The sequence below is a fragment of the Felis catus genome, chromosome D4 (assembly GCF_018350175.1).
Source record: "Felis catus isolate Fca126 chromosome D4, F.catus_Fca126_mat1.0, whole genome shotgun sequence".
NCBI classification, from domain to species: Eukaryota; Metazoa; Chordata; class Mammalia; order Carnivora; family Felidae; genus Felis; species Felis catus.
Genome location: NC_058380.1, coordinates 4,380,953 through 4,406,780, shown reverse-complemented (window position 1 = coordinate 4,406,780; position 25,828 = coordinate 4,380,953). Strand labels below are relative to the sequence as shown.

The window sequence follows — 25,828 nt, the reverse complement described above, 5'->3', positions numbered from 1 at the left end:
CTCATCAGGAGCTCTTACTAGCTACAGGACACTGGGTAAGTTTCCCTTGTAACTATCCAGGTTTCCACTTCCTTATCAAAAGTGATGATTAAAATACAAAGATGCATCGGTTGCAAAGAGAATTACATTCAACACTTAGCAAAGTGCCTGGCCGCTCTTATTATGATCACAGACATACTTCACAAGGTTTTGGGGGGTGCCTGAGAACTTAAATAATCACTGGGTGGCTCAGTTGGTTAAGTGTCCGACTCTTGATTTTGGTTCAGGCCGTGATCCCAGGGTCACGGGATCCAGCCCTGCATCAGGCTCCCAGTGGGGCGTGGAGCCTGCTTAAGATTCTCTCTTTCTCCCTCTGCCCTTCTCCCCTGCTCATGCTCTCTCTCTTTAAAATGAAAAAAAAAATTAAATAAAGGTCATACTGAATAAGTGGGGGCTGTTTTTATTAAAGTCTGAATAGATACATGTAAAACATTCTGCATGAGGTCATAATGTTTAAGAAGAGATGCTCTAGACTGGGTAAGAAATTGTACCTTCATATAGAAATTGCTAAGATGTTTTCTTTGTGGGGGAGCAAGGCACAGGTAAGATAGATGGCCTCTGCCTCAAATCTGTTTTATTTAAAACAAAAACTGGCCAACTCGTCATCAGATTTTTCAGTGAGAAAGATACTGAGAAGATACGAAAATGCATTAAGCGTGCCACTGCATACCTTTGACCTTTGACACCCTGATCACCTTTCTCTTCAGGTTTTGGGGTGTTTAGCCTTTTTTTCCCTTCAATTTCATTATATTTTAGAGGAGATGGGGTAGCCTACAGCCACGTAGAGTCATCCAGGCGTGGCTGCCCCCTGAAATAATGACATGTCGTTTCGTGCTCAATCCTGTTTCTTTTTCCTCCAAGAAGGAGCTTAGGAGGTCCGTGGGGAACCCGACAAAACACGGCAGAAGCCGCGGGGGAGCAGAGAACCTGCCCCAGCCACCCTCACACTTTCTTCTTCCATGACTTCTAGACACCTGTCACCTCCACGCCAGGTGTGAGGAAGGAGGAGATGGTCACCCAAGAGACCGAGAAGAGCTGCTCGGATGATCAGATGAGGCCAAGTTTAGCATGCAGGAGGGACTTCTCGTCCGTGTTTTCCCTAACGGCAGCAAGCAGCGCGAGAGAAATGGCTGCACAGTTGTACACAATGTTAAGGAGTATTCCTGGAAAGATCGGAGGGGAGAGTGAGTTAAGCTTTGCAAGCCGACGTTGTTTCCAACCCGTTGAGGACGGAGGCGCCGCCACATTAGCCGAGCGGTCAGGAGTACTGCGTGTGGTGCTGAACTTTACGCATCAACTTGCTGGGTCCCAGGGCACCCAGGCGCTGGGTAGACGGTATTTCTGAGTGTGTCCGCGAGGGCGTTTCCGCAGAGGTTCACGTTTGGGTACGTGGACCGGATAAAGCAGATTGCCCCCTCCGCAGTGTGGGTGGGCCTCAGCCTGAACAGAACAAAAAAAGGAAGGGAGAATTTGCTCTCTGTCCGTCCGGCTGCTTGCACTGGGATACGCCCTCCTGCCCTCGGGCTGGGAATTCTGCCATCAGCTCCCCGGATTCTCAGGCCTTTGGACTTGGGCTGGAATGCACCCCAGAGGCCCCTGGGGCTCCAGCTTGCACACAGCAGATCTTAGGACTTGCCTATAATTGCATGAGCCAGTCCTTATAATAAATCTCTCTCTCTCTCTCTCTCAATCCCTCCCTCCCATATATGAGATACTGTGTACATGTCATGCATCGATACACGTGCATGTATCTCTAAGTACATACACATCCTACTGGTTCTAACCAATAGACTGAGATTTATGAGTCACGGCATACGGACTGCAGCTGAGGCCGTGGATGCGGGTGACATCAGCCCAAGAGGGCATGTCAGGGGCAGAGAGGACGGCACCTAGGACAGCATCCCTACTTAGGAGCAGGAAGGCATCTGTAAGGAGAAGCTGAAGAGGGAGGAGCAACACCCAGAAGCCCTGGTGTCACAGACCCCGGGGCACAACCACAGGAGAATCCTGGAAGGACAGGCATTTTAACTAGGACTTGGACGCCCCCCTTGCCAACTTCAGACTTTCAAACAGCAGATTTTCTACACTGCCTTGTTGCTTTTCGTTGCGTCTCTACATTTATTTGCAATGTCACTGCCGGGGAGAGTTCCAAGTGGAAACGGCTATTGCTTCTTAAAATGTTTTTCTTCGAGGCTCGGCGGGGAACTGACATGTGCCAAAATATCACTGCCCAGACCCCTGGTTGCTGGCAGGGGCACAGGCAGCCCGCGTGGAAGAACCACGTGTGATCAGCGTTAGCGGCACCGACAGTGGGCAATCAGACCACGGCTCCGCCTTCCTGGAGCCTTGTGGACTTTACACCAGCACCTAGGAAGCGTCCTCGTCCCACAGGGTTAGCCTGAGTTGAATGAAGCCTTTCTGTCTGCCTTCGGAGTTACGGACAAACCCAGGATAAAGGAGACAGGTAAAATCAGGAGGTGGGACCCTGACACTTAGGACCGCATTCAGTACATAGTATAACTGTGCCTTCAGAAAGTCAGGGTCGTGTAACAAGGCTCGGGCACGCACAGCAGGGGACTATGTTTTATTAAGAGAGATTACACTAGGCATAGTAATGCGGTGCACAGTCCTTAACTGGGGCCTGGTGTGGACACAAAAAAGCAAGTCCTGAGACAACCGTGAGACAGCTGGAAAGGTGAACTAGGACTTGACATTGGAGATACTGGGGCATTATTCATTTGGTCAGGTATGATGGTGATCATGTGACTATAAAGTAAAAGTTCCATTTTTGAAATGTTTATTTATCTTTGAGAGAGAGAACACGTGAGTGGGGGAGGACAGAGAGAGAGGGAGAGAGAGAATCCCAAGCAGGCTTTGCACTGTCAGAGCAGAGCCCAACATGGGGCTCGAACTCACGAACCATGAGGCCCGAGGCAAAGTCAGACACTTAACCAACTGAGCCACCCAAATGGCCCTAAAAGTTTCTTTTTTATTTTAATATTTATTTTTATTTTTGAGAGAGAGAGCTGGGGAGGGGTAGAGAGAGACACACACACACATACACAGAATCCGAAGAAGGCTCCAGGCTCTGAGCTGTCAGCACAGAGCCTGACATGGGGCTTGAACTCATGAACCATGAGATCATGACCTGAGTTGAAGTCAGACGCTTAACAGACTGAGCCACCCAGGCACCCCCCTAGAAGTTTATTTATTTTTTTTTTAAAGAAAGGCATACTGGTGAAGCATTTAGAGGTGAACTGTTATAATGTCTATAACTCACATTGCAAATACGGTAGAAAAAATGTGGGAGAGGGATGTCTGTCTTTTAAAGAGATACACGACACAATATTTAGGGGTTTAAAATGTTTCACACACACAAATCAATGAAACAAACAGAACAGAATTAGACATTACTAATGTTCACCAACATCTGGTCCCCCCTCCTTTCTGATGGCCTGGGCGGGGGGTGGGGGTACACTCTGCCATGTTCTTGAAGTCAGTACCCTAACGGACAGGTCATCAGATCTGCCAATGGAGCATGAGCAGAAGTAATGAGGAACTTCAAGGGCAGCATCTGCTTGTCTGCACTGGCTCTCAGCCTGCTCTGGGCCTGCACCATGGAGCACTCAGAAGTCTCTTGCCTTGATGTTGGAGCCTCTGTCAACCCGGGTCCGCACGCAAAGACCCTTGCCTTCCTGCTGACCTATGCTGGACACAGAGCAATACATTTTGTTGCTTTAAAAACTGCTGTGGGGGGGAGCCTGGGTGGCGCAGTCGGTTAAGTGTCCGACTTCAGCCAGGTCACGATCTCGCGGTCTGTGAGTTCGAGCCCCGCGTCAGGCTCTGGGCTGATGGCTCAGAGCCTGGAGCCTGTTTCCGATTCTGTGTCTCCCTCTCTCTCTCTGCCCCTTCCCCGTTCATGCTCTGTCTCTCTCTGTCCCAAAAATAAATAAATGTTGAAAAAAAAATAAAAAAAAAATAAAATAAAAAATAAAAACTGCTATGGGGCACCTGGGTGGCTCAGTTGGGTAAGCCTCCGACTTGGGCTCATTTCATGTTCTCTGGCTTCATGAGTTCTCTGTGCTGACAGCTCAGAGCCTGGAGCCTGCTTTGGATTCTGCGGCTCCCTTGCTCTCTGCCCCTTCCCCGCTCTCTCTCTCTCTCTCTAAAATAAATAAATGTAAATAAAAAAATATTAAAAAAAAAACTGCTGTAAGGCCACTGAGGTTGTTTGTTACTGAGGTATAACACAGCCTTTCCTGACTGATACAGTTAACAAGTATTGAAGCTGGGTGGCAGGTTGATTTTACGATAAAATCAATACAATTTTTTACAATACAATATTTTCACAATAAAAGATTCAAGAAACGATCTGCTTTGAAAATGAGTCTCTATCTCGCTGGCATCGCATCGAGACTTCGGCATATTAACGTCTTCTTTGTGGTGCTGAAGCCAACTCTACTGTCGGCGGAACTATTTTGATACAGTGGAAAGAGTCAGAACTCGGTACTATTTGTAACATTGATTCTGATTGACAAGAATCAGGTTCTCTGGATTTCACTTTCCTTCCCCCATAAAAATGAAGAGTTTAGATGACACAGCCTCTGAGCGGCTTTCCACTTCTAAACTATAAAGATTAAGTAATTTAGGTATGTATCCGATTATTTCTAAATGCATACAAACATATATGATAGGCAGCTGATTTTAGATCTATTTGCTTTTTCTTTGAGCTTAAATTTCTTTCTCGATTGTATTAATTTTGTTTCTTGTGTAGATACACTGCCAAGGAAAACATTTTTAAGAAGATGGTGACTTTGAGGGTGAAAGCAAATAAATGTCATCTTCCCATCCCAGAGCATTTGCCAAATAGTAGCCCATATAAGGACTGAGTAGGTACGGAGCACCTTGAGGAGACCCAGGGCCAGAAGGGGGGAGAACTCAGTGTATGGTAAATATACATTTATAGAGATAAGACTGTTTACAACTCTTACAAAGAAAGCTGGGGCTATTTTAAGTGTCAGAAATTGGGACTTTAGTGCTATTTTAAGGCAATAAATTCAATACTTAAATAGACATAGTAACCAACAAGATACCACCCAGGAATAATATACTTTGAGAAGATTCCCTGGTGGCTAAGGGCCAGAGGCTGGGAGCAAACACTTCCTTACGTCACTCTTTTGGTTTCCACGTGGAAGGATCTCACTGGAGTGACACTCTGGGCCCCTTCTACTCTCTCCTTGCCCCATGGAGGAAAAAAGGGCTCATATGACTGATTATCATCAAAGTCAGGACGGTGGTTCTGTTACTGCAATGGCTACTGAAGGTGGCAGGGGACGTACAGAAGAAGCTTCCAGGTTGGATGGCCACTCTCGGTTTCTTGACTTGGTTAGTGCTTTCCAGTATATATCTAACAACAATGCCCTTACGTCATATATTCGTCTTTTGTGGTTTTCTGAATTTTCACTTTACAGTAAGAAGAGTCTGGCTGGTCATTTGGGGCAAGGGATGTAAGGGTCAGTGGCTTGGCCCCTCCCTTTCCTGTCTCTCTTTGGGGGGGTACCTATCTGCAGAAGTGGGCCTTCTCCACTCCTCCATGCCTTGGGCCGTAGGGGACCAGGTCCCCCAAAGATGGGGAGGCCAACAGTTAGGACAGCTCCGGTAGCTGTTCAGTTCTGTCGGTGACTGAGGAAGTGGGTCTTGTTCTGGAGCCTGGTACCGGGAGGTCCATTTGGCTGCAGAAGGAAAACCCCGTTTGCTAACAGCCAGGGCTAATGGCCCTAACGCCAGGGATCAGAGGGAGAGAGGAAAACCCTTGAAAACACCAACATGGATGTTGACTCTCCCACGCCCACACCCTTTCCTCAACAGGTTGGGTGGGGGGGTAGCATAGGGCATTTTTTATTTTTGGTCTTATTTGTTACTAGCCAACAGTGCTATAGAAGACGAGAAAACAAGACAAGGGGAAAGGTGTTAAGTCGGATAGGTATCCGCAAGTAGAACGAAAGCCATCGGCAGCATTCCTAGGATGTGTTAAAAATAAGTTCGCAAGCAGAGCATGTGTGTGTTAAACACAGACAGAGAGGGAACGGAAAGACTAAGAGGTACCTGCAGTTCGTGACTCTAAATATTCACGAGGTTTTCATTCGACCACCCTGTCTGGCCCTCTGTGTCCTCAGTCCAAGACATGCAAATGGAACCCTGAGCTGTGGAGCTGCTCACAATAGTGAGCTGGCTGGCAACAGTGATGGGGACGGGGGTGCCTGGCTGCGGGCACCTCTCCGGATTGGGTCTCCTTGTTCAAACGTCCATCTGGCCCTTGTGACAACAAGGCAGGCATGGTTCACGCAGCAAAGACAGACAGACACACAGGTGACATTAACACAGCGAATCGAGGATTCAGGGAGTGAATCCCCACCCACCTGCTTACACCCAGCCCTGAGACCATTAGTGAACCCTATTTGTTTCCCTTTGCTCCTCCCTGTGTGTCTTAACTGACTTAATGATCTAAGTGCTTGGAGCGGCTTAATTTGTCCTTCTGTGCTGGGATGTCCAGGACCGCTTGCCTGGACCACCTGACTGGTGGTGTCCAGCAGGCGATGACTATGGGATGAACCCCAACTAAGTGCACGGGAAAAACCAGGTTACACTGCAGAAATGCTCTCTGGCATGAAAGGAATACTTAAAAGGAAGACCTGCAACCTAGGAGACTGGGAAAACTTATGAGTTTTTACAATTAGGAAGGCTTTAAGCAAGAGATTAGGAAATAAATCCAGGCCAAAAATTCAATGGAAGCCTGGTCAAATCTAAAGAGAAAAGACAACCCAGAAAACCCAAAGGCGAAGGAGATGTCCCCGGGGTTGGTGAGCTGTGAGGAGTGTGGGCAAGCCCGAAGTCAGCCGGAGCAGGGCCTGGGGGCTGACCCCAGATGGCTCCTGCCTAACCCACCTTCCCCCGACTCTGCCTGGGGGCAGAAAGAGGATCGCCATGGTCGAGGGCACAGAGTATGACCCGCAGACCCAAAAATACTGCTCGTGGTCCTGTCACCGATCACAAAACCGAGGAACTTCTACCAGGTGAGACAAAAGAAGTGAAGAGTTTGAACAAATCTTAGGAAAACATAATGACTTAACAGAGCGAGAGAAAAAACAGATCTTGCTCTGAGCCACTTGGTCACTGTAGTTTTGTCTTTCCAAGACTGTCTGACAAAGGGAATCACGTCACCCTTGACGCCCGCAGCCAGGCTTCTTTCTCTGGGCGCCAGGCCCCCGACGTGGACCCTGGGTGCCAAACGTGTCAGTTGCGAGTCCCTTCTCGCTGCCGGGCATAACCCCGTGGAATGGTCGCTCGTCCTCTCTTGTGCCAAAGGACACTGGGCGGTGTCCAGTGTTTGACAATTACGGCTAAAGCTTCTACAAGTTTCTGTGTGAACAGAATGTTTTATTTCTCGAGGCTCAAATCCCAGCAGTGGGACTCCCAGGCATCCACTAAGTGTATGCTGAACTCTGGGGACACTATTGAGCCCCCTCCTGGGGGCTGTGCTCCATCCTGCACCCCCAGGATGCATGGGGTTCCTGCTGTCTCACATCCTTGTCAGCACTTGGTGTCGTTGGGGTTTTTATTTTAATCATCCTAATAGGGTTGTAGTGGCTCCTTCTAATTCCTTTTTTCCCCCTCTTTCTTGGGAAACTTTGGGGACTGACTGATCATAAAAACAAACAAATGAACGAAAACCAAAACTCTGTCACTTATTACAGACCTGGAAGAAAAAGTATGGAAAGTGGCTGAGGGGGAAAAAAGATCTGAACAGCCAAAGAGCAAAAGAACTTTTGGACATCATCCGAAGAGGGTTTTAGGACCAGATGTTGTACAGGAAACATAAAAATAATGGCTCTCTTTCTGACAAGACAAGACGACCATGCAAAGCCAATGGTGCATAAAGGTGTTGGGGATACGTGTTCTCGCCTCCGGCCACCCCTCTGTGAGGTTGTGGAAAGACCCAGGAACCTAGAATGAGCATCCCAAGACAAGACGACCACGCAAAGCCAATGGTGCATTAAGGTGTTGGGGATATGTGTTCTCGCCTCCGGCAACCCCTCTGTGAGATTGTGGAAAGACCCAGGAACCTAGAATGAGCACCCTCACAGCAGCAAAATGGCCTGTGAGCGAGCTACGCAGCCCTTCACTCTCTCCCACTGTCCCATCCTTTTGAAGTTGCTATTTTTGATAACCATGTTTTCTTACCCCTGCTTCATGTGGGCAAGCAGGCTTTGGGGCGAAAAGTGTGTTCCAGTCTGGATCTAAATAGACACCAATTTCATGCATGCACATACACACACACGTGTGTGTGCTCTGACAGTGTGTTGAGTGTTACAACAACCTGGAAAATACTAACTAACCAGACTTGGGGGGACCCAAGTCCCCTATAAAACAAAGAGGTACAGCACAGAGCAGGCTGACCCAGAACCTGTGTCACGCCATTCCTGTGGGAAGACACAACTTCCCCAGGAGGGGGCTTGCTGGCGGTGACAAACTTGGATGGGGGAGGCGGGGAGCTGGAGGGGATGCCCCTGGGCCCTGGGGCATCCCTGTCTTGGTGCTGTGCTGACACCCGGGTTGCCTGCCGGATACCTGCCGCTACAAGACCACGGTCAACCAAAGATTGGGGAGATAACAAGTTGGCTCCATTCCAAGCTACAGCTGAAAACATAATTACAACGTATTTTACACGGAGTCCTAAACAATACCAAAATTTCGTCTGCAAGCCACTCTGGAAAACGGTGTGGAGGTTCCTCAAAAAATTAAAAATAGATCTACCCTATGACCCAGCAATAGCACTGCTAGGAATTTACCCAAGGGACACAGGAGTGCTGATGCACAGGGGCACTTGTACCCCAATGTTTAGAGCAGCAGTCTCAACAATAGCCAAATTATGGAAAGAGCCTAAATGTCCATCAACTGATGAATGGATAAATTGTGGTTTATATACACAATGGAATACTATGTGCCAATGAGAAAGAATGAAATATGGCCTTTTGCAGCAACGTGGATGGAACTGGAGAGTGTTGTGCTAAGTGAAATAAGCCATACAGAGAAAAACAGATACCATATGTTTTCACTCTTATGTGGATCCCGAGAAACTTAACAGAAGACCATGGGGGAGGGGAAGGAAAAAAAAAGTTAGAGAGGAAGGGAGCCAAACCATAAGAGACTCTTAAAAACTGAGAATAAACTGAGGGTTGATGGGGGGTGGGCGATGGGCATTGAGGAGGGCACCTGTTGGGATGAGCCCTGGGTGTTGTATGGAAACGAATTTGCCAATAAATTTCATAAAAAAAAATAAATAAAAAAAATTTGGTCTGCAAATTGACAGACTATAATCTGAGAAGTTGGGGTGCCTGGGGGGCTCACTCGGTTGAGTGTCCGACTCTTGGTTTCAGCTCAGTTCATGATCTAAGTGTCATGGGATGGAGCCCCGTGTCGGGCTCTGTGCTGAGTATGGACCCTGCTTAAGATTCTCTTTCTCTTCCTTGGCCCCTCCCTGAGCTCGCACTCGCTATCTCTCCTCTCTCAAAAACTAAAAACAAACAAAATAAACTGACAAGTTGTTGGCAATAGGGTAGAGCAATACAACTAAAGATCACAACATTTCCAAGCGATGGGTGGGATATGGCTCGATTCGTATCTTAAAGCAACCATCTGGAGCTATGTAATAGGTCATGGGCGACGTAACTCAGACGGCAGTGCACCAGTGGGACAAGAACACATTATGTCACGGAAGTGGCGAACTGTGTTCCTGAAACTTTAGAACATCAAGGAAAAAATCCTTTGATAATAAGGGCTAAACAAAGACACATTCCCTTAACAAGGAAGCCATTTTAACAGCTATCCAAGGGAGTGAGCCTTTCATCCGACAGGGGAGAGATGCGGTTATGAGAGGAGGTAAACGGAGCCAGTGATGGTGGATGGGTTACGGGCAGACATTACACAGAGCGAAGGAGCACTGCCACGGATACAAACTGGGGGTTAGCGGCTGCTGTTCTGCCAGACCTGTGATGCCAGCTGCCCAGCCATGTCTCTCCAGTGACAGCAGCTGACCTGGCTCGTGCCCCTGGGGGGGCTTCTGCTCCCCCTTCTCTCCAAGTGGGAAGTACAGGACGTTCCTTGGACTCATTCGGCCTAGAGAGAGTTAAGAAGCATCAATTAAAAATAGGAATGTGAACCAGTGCAGCCACTGTGGAAAACAGTATGGAGGTTTGTTAAAAAATTAAAAACAGAGGGGGCGCTGGGGGGGCTCAGTCAATTAAGTGCCTGACTCTTGATTTTGGCTCAGGTCATGATCTCATGGTTTGTGGGTTTGAGTCTGCTTGGGATCCTCCCTCTCTGCCCCTCCCCTGCTTGTGTGCATGCTGGTTCTCACTCAAAAATAAATAGATAAACTTAAAAAAAACTAAAAGTGGAAATATCCTAGGATCCAGTAATTCCACTACTGGCCATTTACTCGAAGAACACAAAAACATTAATTCAAAAAGATGTATGCAACCTTATGCTTGTTGCAACATTATTTACAATAGCCGAAATATGGAAGCAATCAAATGTCTTTCAATAGATGAATGAATAAAGAGGTGGTACACACACACACACACACACACACACACACACACACACACACAGCGGAATAGTACTTAGCCATAAAAAGAATGGAAGCTTGCCATTTGCAACAACATGGATGAACCCAGATGGTATTATGCCAAGTGAAATAGGTCAGAGAAAGACAATACCGTATGATTTCACTTAAATGTGCAATCTAAAAAACAAAACAGGGGCGCCTGGGTGGCTCAGTGGGTTAAGCGTCTGACTTTGGCTCAGGTCATGATCTCACGGTTCGTGGGTTTGAGCCCCGTGTTGGGCTCTGTGCTGACAGCTCGGAGCCTGGAGCCTGCTTCGGATTCTGTGTCTCCCTCTCTCTCCGCCTCTCCTACTTGCGTTCTTTCTCTGTGTCTCTCAAAAATAAACATTAAAAAATTAAAAAAATAAAAAGTAAACAAGTGAACAAACAAGCAAATGAAACAACAAACAGACTCTGAAATACAGAGGACAAACTGGTGGCTGCCAGAGGGGAGGTGGGCGGAGGGATGGGTGAAACAGGTGAAGGGGATTAAGAGGCACAAACTTCCGGTTGTAAACTAAGTAAGTCACAGAGACGAAAAGTACAGCATCGGGAGTAGAATCAATAAGATTGTAATAACCTTATGTGGTGGCAGGGGTACCTACATTCATCATGAGGAGTACTGAATAATGGAGAGAATTGTACAATCAGTACGTCGTACACCTGAAGCTAATATAACATTGTACATCAACGACACTTCAGTAATAAATAATAAATAAAGCTTAAAAAATAAATAGAACCTCGATCCAAGCATGACAACAACAACAACAACAACAACAACAACAACAACAACAACAACAAAATAGGTTGCCTAACAAAATAAACTCCTAAGGTTTTAAGGGTGCTGGTGTTTCAACATAACTCCCTCTCTTAGGAAACTGGCCAAGAGGAAATCTGTCACAATGATGAAGCGTCTGCATACCTGGACCGCCCAAAATGCAGAAAAAGTTCTTTCAAAAATCAATACTATTAGATGTAAGTTAAACAAGTTCAAAAATGTTGTTGGTAAGTGCAGAGGTATATAAATTGTATTAAAAGTTGCAGGAGAAATATTGCTGTTTTACCTGAATTCTTGGGCAAATTATATCAGTGTGGCAATTCTGAGTTAAAAAAGGGCTGTGTATCTTCTCTCTGACCTCATTACTTTACGTTTTTAAAGTTTATTCATTTTTGACAGCAAGAGAGTAAGCACAAAGAGGGGAGGGGCAGAGAGAGAGAGAGAGAGAGAGAGAGACAGAGAGAGAGAGAGAATGAATCCCAAGGAGGCTCCTCGCTGACAGCACAAAGCCCGATGCGGGGCTGGAACTCACAAACCATGAGATCACAGCCTGAGCAGAAATCCAGAGTCGGCATTTAACCAACTGAGCCAGTTAGGTGCCCCTAACCTCATTATTTTAAACCTTATGAATATCCTCTGTTGGTTTTGTGGGTCAGATAAATTATTCTTTACATACGATATTTTCAGGCATGAAAACACAAACGTGCATTTAACTAAATTAAGAAATAACTCCTGTTTTATAAAAACAATGGGTTTTTGTAAACTCCAAAAAATAATGCAAATGGTTTTAACATGGTTATTTCACTTCTGCTATCTGCATGTGATTTTTTAAACTATTTTTTAAAATTTATTAATTTTGAGAGATGGAGAGCAAGTGGGGGAGGGGCAGAGAAAGAGAGGGAGGGAGAAGATCACAAGCAGGCTCCATACTGTGAGCACGGAGCCTGATGTGGGGCTCGATCTCATGAACTGTGAGATCATGACTTGAGTGGAGACCAAGAGCTGGGCACTTAACTGAATGAGCCACCCAGGTGCCCCTCTGCATATGACTTTTAAACATCACCTCTTTGTTTTTAAAGTTGAGGATTATGTGACACTTTAGATATAATTCTTGAGATCTTTTGATTTTAACCCCTGGGACTAATATTAAGTTAATAAATAACATTGTCATCTGAAATCTTTGGTGATTAAAATGCATACAGATTACAAAAATGATTGATCACTCTATTAATACATACTTGCTTTTGGTGAAGTTCCAATTAAGATGGTAAATGTAGGTGGGATATATACTGCCTGTTGCCCTACATTTGCTACTGTTAATTTGTTTTAAAAGGCTGAAATTAAGACTTTAAATTGTTATCTAACCACACATATGTACATTTGTGTGTATTTAAATAAATAAACATGCACATTAAAATGTGTTTGACTGAAAAAGCTTATGAATGATAATGAGAACAAACAGTTCAGATAAATATTACTTTGATCTTTGAATATACAGTGTGCTCTAAAGAAAACAGGAAACAACAAAAGAGTCCTTTGTCTCCAGCGGAAGACACAACCCCACAGTTAACTCTTATCTACTGAAGAGCAGAGTTTCAGGAGGCTGTTCTGTTTGTAGCACTGATTTCTTGAATTATTTTATTTTATTTCTATTATTGTTATTATTTTACATTTATTTATTTATTTTGAGACAGAGAGAGCACAAGTGGGGGAGGAGCAGAGAGAGAGGGAGAGAGAGAATCCCAAGCAGGCTCCACACTGTCAGAGCAGAGCCTGACGCGGGGCTTGAACCCATGGACCGTAGTAAGCTCAGGACCTGAGCTAAAATTAAGAGTGGGATACTTAACGGACTGAGCCGGCAGGAGCCCCATCTTGAATCATTTTAAACAAAAGTTCCTCATTTCTAAAAAGCTATATTTACTTACCAGTATGCTTAGTTTAAACCTTGCTTTTCTGGTTTTAATAATTTCTTATCTTTAGAAAACTCTGACATATGTTCATATCTTGATGGGATTAAATGTTTGATGACTCTTTTGATATTGCCCTTCCCTGATCTAGGTCTACAGTGAAAACAAAACTGGCAGCTCAAAAAAGAGAAAGTGATTAATTACATGGTGTTAAAATGTCATCAACATGAGTGTTTCAATTATTGTTTGCTTTTCCAGTTCAACAGAAGATACTTGGGTTTGTGTATAATGATTGAGGCAAAACTGTTCAAGAACTGACGTTTGTTCTTAGATATGAAACCTTTTTAATTTGGTGGCAACTATAATACATACTCTACAAAAGAAACCAAAGGTCCTGGGCATTTGTCAATATCCTTACTGAACATAACTTCCTTCCCTCTGGACCATCATTGATTCAATATACCCAAATGGAGGGTTCCACTCTTCTCCATTCTGATTAAATACCAAGGACTAATCAGAGCTATTCAGACTTATCATTTTCAGGTGGCTTCATAAACTACACAGCAGAAATAGGGTTTCTAGAAGTGGGGGGAAAAAAAGAACCTCAATACAAAATGGTACCAGATACCAAAGAGACTTCCCAATGTAAAATGATACCAAACAGATGCCAAACAGCCCTCCCAAGGGACAAAATTAGGATATCCAGTACTCTGTTAGGGAAGAGATGACTGCATAGACATGTGTATTATTATCATCATTCTTAGTTAAGCTTCCTAGGTAATTCTATTGTTCTGCTAGGGGCTGAGAACCACCGGCATAAGGTGTGAATTGCCCATCAGTTCTGCAAACTCACCCAATACTTGAAAGTGGAAAACCATTCATAGTATCAATGATACAAGTGGTGTTCCAAGCTCTTGGAGCTCTGTACCTGGGTACGAGAGCCCTGTGTTCTGACTGCACACACAATGTCCAGGTGATTAGCTGTTACATTTTTAGCAACAAAATTGTAGCAGAACTTCCTGGGCAACTCAATCTTATTCTGAAAGTTCACATTATTAAATGAATACCACATTGCTTGCAGAAGAATACACTGATCATAGCATTTAAGTCTGTCACACACACTTATAGGTACCGCAATCTGTGATATTTAAGGTAAAAAGTTGAAATAATCTTTTAACTAAAAAACAGCCTAGAATGTGTACATATCTCAGACATCTAAAAATATCTTTAAATATTGTCATTTTATTCATGGACCCCACTGAAGAATGAAATGTTTAAAAAATGCTATAATTAAAGAAACAATAATGTATTTATACTGTGAGAATTATTACAACAGTAACAGATCAACACTATATACTCTACAATTCTAGCTTAAAAGCCTATTGTTGTGTGGGGGGTGTGCCTGGGTGGCTCAGTCGGTTTAGTGTCCGACTCCGGCTCAAGTCACGATCTCGCGGTTCACGGGTTCGAGCCCCGCGTCAGGCTCTGTGCTGACAGCTCGCAGCCTGGAGCCTGCTTCCGATTCTGTGTCTCCCCCTCTCTCTGCCTCTCCCCCACTTGTGCTCTGTCTCTCTTTCTCTCTCAAAAATAAATAAAAAAAAATTTAAAAAAAGTTTAAAGCAAAATGTTGGGTCTTGAGATACTACTAAAATTAAGTAATTTGGGGCGCATGGGGTTCAGCCTAGTTCTGACTTCATGGGAAGCCACAGACCTTATTTTCATTTGTTCAACAAGAAGAACAAATATTTTCAAGCATCTAATTTGTCTCGGGCACTACAGAGGACCTGGGATACTATGGCCTGTATGAGGTACAAGGGACGATGCTCCTGGATCTTACAATCTAGCAGTAATCAGGTGTTGGTCCCAAAGAGCCAGAGACATTCTTCGACATAATTTAGAAATCAATCCTGGCCTACAGACTTGAAAAAGAAGAGTGTTTGACCCCAAATAACGAAACTCGGTATGTGTCTCTGGGTTACATCATCCCCAACTAACCCACGCACCAGCAGCATTACAGGGATGTGTCTGTTAAAAATACATGTTCTTACTCTCATATTTAATAGGAGATAAAATTGCCTTTCTCTTTGGGGCTGAAAATGACTTTGGGCTCTAAAGGCCAGAAGATTCCAGGACATTTGCTGGGTTATGATACACTGCCATCAATCACAAGGATTCCAGACTGGGCTGTCTGGCCCTTGGGCTCTACACCCCAATGCATCTAGTACTTGAAGGAGACATCTCAGTTGTTTAAAAAGCAATCGGTGTGATGAGTAGGATATTGGGGGACTTTCTCCTTCTCTTTCTCTTTCAACGTGATGATTACCCCCCAGCGAAACTTTGACATTGTCTCTCCTTTCTCCTAACTACTACCACGACCTGTTTGTAGAAAAAAGACAAAGTCTCCAGCGTGGTGCGTACCCTGCATCCACCTCCTGAGTGGCAGCCAATTGCAGACATAACATGTGACAAATGTGTGGGGAAATACAGAGGCTTGCGCTGTTGTTGATGACTGGGGATTAAAAGTCAGGTCTTCCTTCCATGTCTCCCAAGCCCCCATTTAACTTAACTGGGCTTTCTAATTTGCAGATATATGATTGTCAGGTGACTTTAGATGAGATGACATACATAGTTTTGCTATTGGGCACGTCTATAGGAATGTTGCTTATTCAAACAAGGCCTGTCTCATTTCCTGAATTATTTATAAATTTGGTTGCTTAATATAAACTAAGTATCCCAGGCAACACGCTGTTCTCGATCTGGGGATTTGACAAAGGAACTTTCATTGACTGCTGGGGTTGCAGATAAATGTAGCACACTGGCTTTTTGGACCACAGTCCAAAGTGGGCATGTTCCCATCCCCCAGGACAGGTGGGCAAACTTAAAATAATTAATTAATGATTTAAAGATATTTTGTGGTCTCCAATGAAAGAAGCTTCATTTTGAGAATGAAAATGCTTCTTGGAGAGTATAAGTATGCTTCTGGGTTTTGATTAAATCTCTGAGCCAATAGTCTCTAATTTTTTTTTTTTTTAATCACACATGCTATCAGGAAGAGGGCAAAAAATTTTAAGCATATAATTCCATGCGTGTGCACATAAACACGCACAAATAAAAGTTATGGCAAGGGGTAAGATATAAGCAGAAGTCCTAATATTTTTTATCCTACCTCAATGTATACTGTCTTAGAGATCATAGCTCAATGCTAAAGAAACTGTGTCTTAAAAGTAATAATAATCACAGCTAATACTTACAGAATGTTTGTAACATAAAGCACTCGGTGCTTTATACATGTAATCTCACTTAATCCTCAAACAACTGTAGAGAGGGAATAATACTATTTTCCCCATCTTACAGATGAAGGTCCATTGCTCAAGCTTGCACTGCTAACAAGAGGGATCGCTGCTGGTGAAACTTAGATAGTTTGAATCCAGAGGGCATGCTCTTGCTATGCTGTTACTGAAAAAGTGACCTTAGTTTCTGCAATATACATATTTTAAAGTTTACTTATTTATTTATTTATTTATTATTTAAAAAAAAAATTTTTTTTAATGTTTATTTATTTTTGAGACAGAGAGAGACAGAGCATGAACGGGGGAGGGGCAGAGAGAGAGGGAGACACAGAATCGGAAACAGGCTCCAGGCTCTGAGCCATCAGCCCAGAGCCCGACGCGGGGCTCGAACTCACGGACCGCGAGATCGTGACCTGAGCTGAGGTCGGCCGCTTAACCGACTGAGCCACCCAGGCGCCCCAAGATAGAAATATTTTAATAGCCTTTCCAGATAATTGTGGATATTCTTTTATACTATGCTAACGTTTGACAAGTGCTAGTTTCTTAAATGTTTGTTGCAGTGTGGAATTTGAAGCTGTATTATAGGCTGCTGTATTTCACATTCTATTCTATTAAAATCCATTATTTTATACTGCACTTTTAATGGGGATCTTTTATTCATGCACAGTTTACAACATTAGCTTTGGCCATTTATAAAATACTGACTCATTGAGTTATGTAGATCTTTCAAATATTGGCACACTTCATTGTTCAATATTAAAAAAAAATAACTCACTAATATCATTACTGATCTCATCAGGCAAATCTTTACATATCAGGAAACTCTAATGCTCATGATAGTGGATACAAGTTTTTCAAAATTCCAGTTTTCACTTGAAATTTCAAATTTTATTGTGGGCAAAAAATATTGTCACTTTCTTTGAAGTTATACACTCACATGACTTTCTTTTTTTAGAAAATATCTATCAAATGCTAAATTTTGAGAGAACAGTGGGACTGCCTATTGTTCTTTTCTTTTTTTAATGTTTATTTATTTATTTTGAGAGAGAGCACTGTGGGGAAGGGGCAGAGAGCGAGGGAGAGAGAGAATCCCAAGTATGCTCTGCACTGACAGAGCAGAGCCTGATGGGGGGTTCAAACCCACAAGCTGTGGGATCATGACATGAGCAGAAATCAGGAGTCAGATGCTTAACCGACTGAGCCACCCAGATGCCACAACCTATCGTTCTTTCAATTAGAAATGATGTTTCATGAAAGAGTCAGCTAGTTCTGCTGAACCAACCACATAAGTACTTTTTCTATCTGCTTCATTGTGCCGCAAAAGTGACTCATGCATGAGTCACATCTTGTGACAAGGAATACTAAAAAGATGTGTACTCAAAGGTTGAGATTTAAAGAAACTAATAGTTTATCTGGCTTTATCAAAAAAGTTCTTTTTTTAAATATTTATTTAGTTTTTGAGAGAGGGGTGCAAGGAGGGGGACAGAGGATCTGAAGTGGGCTCTGTGCTGTCAGCACAGAGCCTGATGTGGGGCTCGAACTCATAAGCTGCGAGATCATAACCTGAGCTGAAGTCAGACAATCAAGCAACTGAGTGACTCAGGTGCCCCATCAAAGAAATTCTTAAGTAACTAGCCAATTGTACAGTTTAGTGCTGCTGCCTTGATTCATGCTAACGTGCCAGTGGTCTTATGGACAACTGCTTTTGCACCATCAATGCCAACGTCAACACATTGAGACAGATAACATCTTAGTATTATTATGAAAATGGTGTTGACCTTGCAGTCCCCCAGAAAGCATCCTGAGGAACTTCAGGAGCCTGCAAACCATACTTTCCAGAGCTTCTGCACAAGTGAAAATGTAAACTACGGAGACAGACCTCAAGATGATCCAGATGTTTGAATTAGCAGACAAGTAATATAAAAACAAAGATGGGGACAAAACATAAGAGAGTCTTAAATGTGGAGAAGAAACAGAGGGTTACTAAAGGGGTTGTGGGGATGGGCTAAATGGGTAAGGAGCATTAAGGAATTTACTCCTGAAATCATTGTTGCACCATAGGCTAACTTGGATGTAAATTAAAAAATAAATTAAATGAATTAGCAGACAAGCAGCTATTATAAATATGCTCAAAATTTTAAATGGAAATGTGCTCAGAATAAGTGATTGATTAAGAAATCTCAGCAATCTGCAGCTCTGCAGTTTAAAAAATTCACTGGATGGGTTTAACAGCAGAATGGAGAGGAAGTGTGCAGCCCACGTTTAAATAGTGGTTACGCTCCTCCTCCCCGGGGGCAGAGTGTCTACGTAAGTTATTTGGAATTCTGCGTTGGAGATTTGTCTCTTCTTTCCCATTTGTTTATTCAAGCATTTATTTAGATCAATGGGATTTATGAATACTTATTTTCCGCTTTGGTTTATAATCCTACACTCCTTTATTTATTTATTTTGTTTCAACTTGTTCCGCATCTGGCCATCGGGGAGGTCTTTCACTTGGTTTTTGAGTCTCTTTGACATATTCCCATGATTGTGGGTTTTTGTTTTGTTTTGTTTAGCACTTTCGTACTTTCTGGCTCTACAACATCCTTCAGGCTCATCTTGTAAATGTTCTATAATGACCCATCCTAAAACCAGCCATTTCTCCAAGGAGCACTTTTACCGAAGAATGGTATTAGAAGCCAAGATCTGGGCACTAAGTGTGCTCATTGCTACTGAGCTGCCATTGCTTCGGGGTCATCTTAGCTGAGAGCAAGGACATATATGTGTACATACTAACCAATGTATACACACGTACCTAAATATTTCTATTGTAATCATCTGCATCTATACTGAGCTAAATGTGAGTTTACACTGATGTTTCCAATGCCATTCCTTTATCACATGGGTGATCCTAGCAGCAGCCCCCCCTTCCCCCCCCCCCCCACCTGCCTGCCCCACTGGCTTATCTGTGTTCTCCCACTCCAGCAGAGAGAAACTGGCCTCCACCATTTACTCAATTGTCCACTGACTTAAGAAAAAAAAAATCTAAATGTTAGTATCCATTGCTGGCATTATTCATACTGAAGCTCCACTTGTCCCAGATCTGGCCAGAAGGATCGCTTTCAGTCTGTGTCCTTTCTCACCTCTGCCATTCTTTGAGCATCTCACTGTATTCTCGCACAATAAGATATTCTGGGCTTGCCTTGTGTTTTCTCTGTCTCAGATACGGAATCAGCCGTCTATTGAAGAAGCCATAATCCATATCCTCTTTTTATTAAGACATAATTCTCATACCATACAATTCATCCATTTAAAATGTACAATCCAGGGGCACGTGGGTGGCTCAGTCAGTTAAATGTCTGACTCTTGGTTTCGGGTAAGGCCACAATCTCACGGTTTGTGGGTTCACGCCCCACGTCAGGCTCTGTGCTGACGGCTCCAAGCCTGCTTGGGATTCTCTCCCTCCCTCTCTCTATGCCCCTCGCCTGCGCTCTCTCTCTCTCAAAATACATACGTAAATTAAACAAATAGAATGTACAATTGAATGGTTTTTAGGATATTCTTACAGTTACGCAACCATCGCCATTCAATTTTAGAACATCTCCATCACCCCCAAAGAAGCCACGTATACTTGATCATCCCCCAATGTCCCCATCCCTCCCAGCCTACATGGTGGCCTGTGTCTTCAGAGCCTAGTGTACATGTGCACGTATGTTTGTGTGTATGAGTCACACGAAAATGGCCACTAAGGGATTGGCAGGAGGAAGAGGCAGTATCTGGGAAATTATGACCACAGAGGGTCTAATGCAGAGGGTAAGCTTTCCATAGAGGAGGATAACAGAGGAGTTTGGTCAAGTTCCCCACAGCTGGCAGTGCGGGGTGGGAAGGGGAGGGCAGAGCCCTGAGGATCACTTGAGAAAAGCAGATGATACCAGGTAACAACGAATAATTCGGATTCTAGAGTCGATTATTTGAGGCTTCGCTCTGTAACGTATAGCTATGTAACTCTCAGCAATTTAAAGCCTCAGTTTCCCTGTTTGTGCAACACCTATCTTTTGCCTCGTAGGTGGAGGGAGCTCATAGGCACATGTGGTCATTGTTGGTACTTATGAGTGGAACCTGCAAAATCTTGGTAGGGTGTGGAGCGCAGTGTCTGGTCAAGAGGCCTTCTCAGAGGGTGTCCCCTACCATTACTGTTTCTGTGGGGACAATGTCCTCGGGTGAGGCTTACTGGAACCTTCCAAGACTTGGGGCATGGGGCTTACTGAGTTTGCCATTCAATCATTCCCTCTTGGAGGTGAGTATTCAGGGTAGGTGGGAAAGGGAGAGCTTCTGGAGGAAATCCACTCTGGAGACTTAGAGAACCCTTGAAAAACAAGACTATCTAAAAGCATTAAAAAGAGGCCCAAAGAAATTCAGAGGGGCTGTTGTGATTTTTATTTTGGTACTAAAGCATGCGTAAAATTTTGCACCCCTCTTTGAATGTACCGTGACCATTTCTTGTGCCTTAAAGTTATAAATACTTAAAACCCTATTTAGTACTTAAAGAGCTTTACATTAAAATTAACACAACCATGTGACCTTGAACACAATCGTATACATATTCTTTCTATCATCTTCTCATAGTTTTATATCATAGAACATGTAGATTACAAGTGTACCTGTGTGTTACTGTGTAGGTAGGTCATTAAGATTTAACAGGGTATACACAGTTTCTTTGAAAAAAACTTTTTTTTAACGTTTGTTCACTTTTGAGAGACAGAGAGAGACAGAGCACGAGTGGGGGAGGGGCAGAGACAGAAGGAGACACAGAATCCGAAGCGGGCTCCAGGCTCCGAGCTGTCAGCACCGAGCCCGACGTGGGTCTCGAACCCACAAACTGTGAGATCATGACCTGAGCTGAAGTCAGACGTTTGAGCCACCCAGGCGCCCCTATACACACTTTCTTATACCTATCTTTTATATTGTATCTTCAATCCTGAAGATATAATAGCAATCATTCCCAGGGAGCTTGTGTTGAAAGAGGTCTTCAGTTCACAGTTCCAACTGTTTCTTGTGAAACCTTTCACATTTTAAGGGCTTGTGAACCTTTAGCTCAGGATTCACCAAAATTTTGGCTTAAAAATATAAGTTCAAAAACCCTGTGTCAGACTGTGTTCCTGACTATCTGTAATCCCCTTTGTACCCAGTAATACAATTGTAGCTGGGTACATGGTTGGCCCGCACGAGGATGTTTTTTTAGGCCCATTTTGCTGCCAGGTGTGACCTGCGGAAAGGGGTAAAAGGGACAGGTGCCAACTCTAGAGCTGGGATGTCCCCTCATGTTGTCTGCCTTGCTGGGCCCAGGGAGCAGCCACTTCACACCTAGAGACGAAGGCCCCATGTTGAAGGCGGCAAAGCCATCCTACGTGTCCGGCCTGCTAACATTCTTGTCTAAGCCATCACATTCATGGGGTCTCTGATACAGTGGCCCAGCCTTTCCGCTAATATACTACTCGCTTGTCAATTGCTTGGGGCAAGATAGTTTTTCTTTGTAACACTTCACTTAGTTTTGAGCGAGCGCAAGCGGGGGAGGGCCAGAGAGACAGAGGGGGACGGAGGATGTGAAGTAGGCTCTGTGCTGTCAGCACAGCGCCCGACACGGGGCTCGAACTCATGAACTGTGAGATCATGACCTGAGCTGAAGTCGGGGACTCAATGGACTGAGCCACCCACGCGCCCCTCAGGCAAGATAGTTTTAAAATATAGTCTCGTTTTCCAAAAGTCCAGAGTTCCGCTTTGTTCCTCACATAGCTTTTGCTGGACTAGTTTGTCTCTCCACCCGTGGTTGGTAACATGTCGGCAAGTGTCCATTTTACCAGGGACACCTACGTTCTCCTGCGTGTTTTGTGCAACAGAGCTGTGTTCTACGAGGGGTGGCTTCTGCCATTCAGGCCTGGCTGTATTCTAAGAGCTCAGGGTTGGCCACTCTGAATCATACCCATTTCATATTACATAGAAGTAAGCCTTAGAAAAATGTCAAGGATGTGGCAAATCAAAACGACTGTCAGCCGCGAGCTTGCTGGAGGCCAGGAGGCCAATCCTATGGACAGATGGGAAGTAATAGTAACCGGATACCCAAAACTCCGGCCCTACCTTCCTCTCCCACACTGATGCTTCTTGTGCCTGGCTCCTACTCTGCTCCTGGTGCACATCTTTTACTGAAAAAGAGAAAGGAACAAAAGGGAATTAAATTTCATTGGCCGCCTTAACATTTAGGGAGAGACTGTGCAAACGGTGATTAAGAACACGGGGATCGGAGTCAGATACATCAAGGTTCAAATTCGGGCTTCGCGACATACTAGCAGCAGAGTTTGATTAAGTAACTTGATCTCAGTGCCCTCATCTGCAAAATGGGGGTAATAATACCAACTTCAAAGTTGTCTGGACATTAAGTAAAATAACGTATCTAAATGTCTGAAGTGGACTAAGAAGGAAGCTGATAAGTGGTAGTTAATAGTATCTAATCTCTTCTCATTTCCTCATGCCAAAGATTTTGTATGCTGATTTCATCAAGCCTATAAAACATGGGCACAATCCCTCCCATTTTATAGATGAAGAAATTGGAGTTAAAGAACTCGTGAGTGGAAACAGATATCATACTAGCTGCATTACAAATGGAGAAATGGAAGCATAGAGTCTTTAAGTAACTTGTGAAGCAATTATTGAGATCGGATCCAAAGCCGAGTGCGTCTGACTTGACATGTTGTAATGGTCATGGTGATATCTGTTATTTGCATCAGCTTTGAAGAACCAATCCTCACAGACTGGGACATGCTTACGACTGCTTTCAGTAAGAACCAGTCACAACTGTTCAGGAAGGAGCTAGAGTCTCTATGTTGCCTTCTATACCTTATGCCCTGCTCACCACAGTATAGCTGCCATATGTCACCACACAACCCTCCTCCAGAACCAGCGACTATTATTCCCTACGCTGTGCAGTGTGGTAATTTCAGTGTGTAACATTCCTGGTTCTACAATAAAATCTTCTAGACGATCACTGTAATTAGATTCAATTATTGGGGCAAAAGAGAGATTACATAGCTCTTTAAAGCAACCAAACAGTAGTTCTCATCTACATGCTTCTTTTTAAACAATTTTTTAATGTTTATTTATTTTTGAGACAGAGAGAGAGAGAGAGAACACGCGTGAGTGGGAGAGAGGCAGAGAGAGGGAGACGGAAACTGAAGCAGGCTCCAGGCTCTAAGCTGTCAGCACAGAGCCTGACGCGGGGCTCGAACCCACAAACTGCGAGATCATGACCTGAGCTGAGGTTGGACACTTAACCGACTGAGCCATCCAGGTGCCCCTACTTGCTTCTTTCTTTAATAATATTTTATTTAGCATCATAGCACTCAATTAAATGTTTTTTATCTGTCTTTTAAAAAATGTGAAACATAGTTATATTTACATATGTTTACATATGTTTGCACCTATGTTTACACAGGTGTAAAACATAGTTATTTGGCAATTATATGAATCACAAAATCACAATTATATGAATCACAAAAGATCACCACAGTAAGTGTAGTTACCATCTGTTGCTATACAATGTTACTACAGTATTATTGACTATTATCCCTGCCCTGCACTTTCTGTGACTTATCTGTTTTACAACTGGAAGTTTGTATTACTTTAAAGTTTATTTATTTATTTATTTTGAGAGAGAGCAAGAGCAGGGGAGGGGCAGAGAGACAGGGAGAGAGAGAATTCCAAGCAGGCTCCACGTGGTCAGTGCAGAGCCTGACGCAGGACTCGATCTCAGGAGAGATCACCATCTGAGCTGATATCAAGAGTCAGACGCTCAACCGACTGAGCCACCCAGGCGCCCCAAGATTATATTATTTTAAATAGCATTATGTCAGGTGTTCTGGAACACCTGTATTTGAATTTATAATCTGTTGATGAGCCAACATAAAGATATCAAAGTAATTAGCATCTAATAAAAGTGTACAATAATTTAGATTGTACAGTAATCCCAACAGCTGAGCTATAAATAAAATTCCAGAGTTTCTTAGCACCAAAGTGAACATGAGTATCAGAAAAGGGGAAAGATGAACTTTTTATCACTTAGGATTTTTTATGCTTACCAAAAGGACTGTCAGATATACATTTTAAAATCATACATAACTTTTACACATACATGAAAAATCAAATACATTGATCAAGGTATTCCTGAAAAAAAACCAAAAACAAGGAAAGGAAAGGGGAAAGATATAAGAAGAAGCAAAGTTTTTCCTTGTCCTCTGCTTCAAGAGAAATTTCAGAAGTGGCACTTTACAGAAGTAGAATAAAAGGTGCCCTCAACAGCAGCCGCACATCAGATGCACTCATGGGACCCAGCTGGCTTTTTCTTTCCACTTTGGGCAGAGCTGAAGGTACAACGTGGAAGAAGGTTTTGCTCAGGATCCAAACGTGTGGTCGACCTACGGCAGAAATGTGCGTGGCAGTGGGAGTATGCTCATAGCAGCATACTTTTCAAACAGTCCTCCTAAGCACACCTTGTCTTGGCTGAGATCGGAGAGAAACCAGGCAGGAGAACATTTCAAACTCCTCTGATGAACACCTACACAAGGAATTGACATTCTGCGTTTGAGGCCGAGGGGACAGCCATATGCTCTCAGTCCCGCCTCAGCAGATGGTTTGGCTTGAGCCCATTTTGTCAAGACCACGGTGCCTTACCAGGACTCTGGACTCCGGGCAGGCCAGTCCACCTGCTGTTCCCACCCCCTTCCTGAACTCCGCGCAGCATGCCCTGAGGATGTTCACGGGCACGTTTAACGGATGACCTGTGCCTCTTACATACATGGGTGAACGGGAGTCCGGCGCAGAGCTGCTACCCAGCCAGCCAAACGGGAGCTCAAACATTTCAGCTCACCTTTGCAGCTAAGCTGGGACCCCAGGGCGTAGGCCGGGGAGAGCGTGGAGTTCTTATGGAACACTGTCTCCTAAACCGTTCCAAGCCTGGGAAAACTACTTCTTCCTGCCTTTGCTGGATGAGCCTTTACCGCGCGCGCCAGCCTGGGGAGGCCCGGGCCAGAGGCTCCCGACGCTCTGTCATCCGGTCTGGGCGGGGCGAGGCGGTGAGGGGGCGGGGCCTAGGGCGCGGACGGGCACCGGAGAGAGGCTC

At 44.2% G+C, this 25,828-nt stretch overlaps 1 long non-coding RNA gene across 2 annotated transcripts; it reads right to left on the bottom strand.

Annotated features, from left to right (window-relative positions):
- Nucleotides 1-423: 423 nt before the first annotated feature.
- On the bottom strand, nucleotides 424-25,814 carry LOC102901776. Of its 2 annotated transcripts, XR_441640.5 has the most exons (4): nucleotides 25,577-25,814; nucleotides 22,795-22,859; nucleotides 10,087-10,215; nucleotides 424-1,479 (listed from the first exon to the last, which is right to left on the bottom strand). It is a non-coding gene; the product is annotated as an uncharacterized LOC102901776 (long non-coding RNA). The 2 variants fall into 2 exon arrangements; XR_002147971.3 differs by lacking the exon at nucleotides 424-1,479 and having other exon boundaries at nucleotides 9,898-10,215; nucleotides 25,577-25,794.
- Nucleotides 25,815-25,828: the final 14 nt, after the last annotated feature.